This window comes from Aegilops tauschii, chromosome 6 (assembly GCF_002575655.3).
Source record: "Aegilops tauschii subsp. strangulata cultivar AL8/78 chromosome 6, Aet v6.0, whole genome shotgun sequence".
Taxonomy (NCBI): domain Eukaryota; kingdom Viridiplantae; phylum Streptophyta; class Magnoliopsida; order Poales; family Poaceae; genus Aegilops; species Aegilops tauschii.
This window is the reverse complement of record NC_053040.3, coordinates 272,843,445-272,845,803: the sequence shown is the minus strand read 5'-3', so window position 1 is coordinate 272,845,803 and position 2,359 is coordinate 272,843,445. Positions and strand designations below refer to the sequence as shown.

Below are 2,359 nucleotides of genomic sequence, written 5' to 3'. Positions count from 1 at the left end.
CAAATCACCGTTAGTGCCTGCTTGCAGTAGGGCACCGGCTGACCAGCCACGAAGTCCAACCATACAGAAGTAATGCGACAGCAAGCAGTGTTGGTCCCGACGACTAGCCAGTCATGACTCGAGCAATGGGCACTATTGTCTGTTGTGCTGCATAGGCACAACCGCACATGCATAGTTTTCTTTTTCCCTAAAACATCACATTTATAAGTTGATGCCAATTTTCTTTAGTCTGTTGGCTATAACACTCTGAATAGTCTGAAATTCAACATTTGATGAACAAAAGTCACAGAAAAAAGACTAATTCCTGCCGAAACATATAGTATAACTGAGAATTTGAAATTTTTTGCTGGCCCGCCCAGTTTTTCCGTTGAAGCTCCACTGAATAAGACACTAAGGAATTGCTGCAGATTCATTTGTTGATGGGGTAATAAGACACTAAAGAATTGCCGCTGGACAACAGGTTAAGTACATCCATGTAGTGGCCAAGTGCTACCCATGTACGGTAGCAAAACAAGTTAATTTCTCTCCTAATTTTTCTGTTAAATTATAGAATCTTAATAACAACAACAATTAATTTCGCCTCATAGCAGAAACCAATAGCGACATCACGCACGCACACAACATGCCATCCACGGCCTTCACACTGCATCACCACGCACGTGGTTGCCTGCTGAACTACTATCATCTAACACAAAAAATTAATTCATCAACATTGCCTTAATATTTTGAATACACAAATTTCTTCAATCGACACATTGTCCTGCTAAAAATATACACATTGCCCTGCAGAAATGATGGTCGGCAAAATCTGCAAGAACAGTCGAGTAGGTGTAGAATATCAGGGTGTGTAGCTGCAAAAAATTATGAGAGTGAGAAAGGGACAAGGGGGAGGAGCTACCTTGACGATAAGATGCCACAAGAACTGAACTTGAGAATAAAAATCAAAGTATCTCTAGTGAGAAATGAACTTGAAATACTCATCCACCAAGACGGTTCCTTCATTTCATACAATCTCATGAGAGAAATTAGGAATAATACGCCACAAGGCAATCCAGTGCAGATCAGAAAGATAAAGATCAAAAAATTATAGGCAAGGAGCTTATGAACATGCACATAAGCATGTTTTTGCTCAACATGTGCAGCTTCACATAGGAACTACAGTCAGCAAACATGCATCAATCCTTTTTTGACTGAATTCATCTTCCTACTAGAATCACATATACTTACTACTTTTGAAGGAGTTCAGAGAGGGAGTGCTTAGAAGGTCTTGCCATAGAGGAGAGCATGGAAGTTCAGAGAAAATTCTGCCAGCCGTTCATCTCCTCTGTTATCAGTAGCAGAAACGCAGAAATAAAAATAGCTGCTCGCGCGGCTATTGGACAGGGGCTACACAGGCTCACCAGTTGAACATTCACATGCTGGGTGGAGCCTCGTGACCGTCCTGCACATGGCCGTCCTGGTGGTGTGTCCTTGAACGGCCCAAGGTGGCGGCGGTGAACTGTTTGGGCGCTTCGGCGGCGGAGCCCCACCGGGATGAGGTGGAAGGTTCCGCCAGAGCTCTGCCGGGAGGTGGAGGAGCACCTAAGGGTGGCGACTCGTTGATGTGTAGGGGATGGCTCGACGATGGTCCGTGGGGTTGGCCGACTAGGTTGGGTCTCGGCAGTGAGGAATGGTGACGGCGATGCGCCGGGGAAGATGGCGGCGGTGGCGCATCGGGACAGTTGATGGCGGCGAGCGCGTCGGGGCAGTTGTCGGCGGCGGCGTGTGGGAGCCGGCCTGGACCTGGCCGTGGGAGAGGAACCGCGCCGGCCGGGGGAGGAGGGGCGAGGCACGCCGGCCGTTGGGGGGCGAGGTGGCACGCCGGCCACGTGGAGGAGGCCCGGTCCATTTGAGACACCTAGGTGCTCGGGCTCCTTGCCTTTCCACCACAAGATTGCATTTAGATGCGCACTATCGTAACGGGTATATTTGTTAATGGATTATTTCATTAGAAACCGCTACTAAAAAAATGACATAATCACTAATTGAATGCCATAATGATGGCCCTGCACACCATGCATGGCAACGTTCCATGTTGAGACATAATAGGAGAGAGAAATCAATAATTAATATGTCATGATTAATTGCCTCTTCTTTCTTACCATGTTTCATAGATGAAAGGTGCGTGATACTTATTAGTCATAGAGAAAAACTATTTGTAATTGTATGCGTGCGTATTTTTATTGAAGTACCAACATGTACACATGGGTATCTTGAGTATGTGTATATTTTAATTAGATACAATACCCTGAGTATGCGTATATTTTAATTAGGTATATACGCATTCATTGGATACCTACAAGATAGTATTTAGTCCATA

At 45.6% G+C, this 2,359-nt stretch overlaps 1 long non-coding RNA gene across 1 annotated transcript; it reads right to left on the bottom strand.

Annotated features, from left to right (window-relative positions):
- Nucleotides 1–476: 476 nt before the first annotated feature.
- LOC141025362 (uncharacterized) lies at nt 477–1,882 on the bottom strand. Its single transcript, XR_012186841.1, has 2 exons — nt 899–1,882; nt 477–808 (listed from the first exon to the last, which is right to left on the bottom strand). It is a non-coding gene; the product is annotated as an uncharacterized lncRNA (long non-coding RNA).
- Between the last annotated feature and the right edge of the window lie 477 nt (nt 1,883–2,359).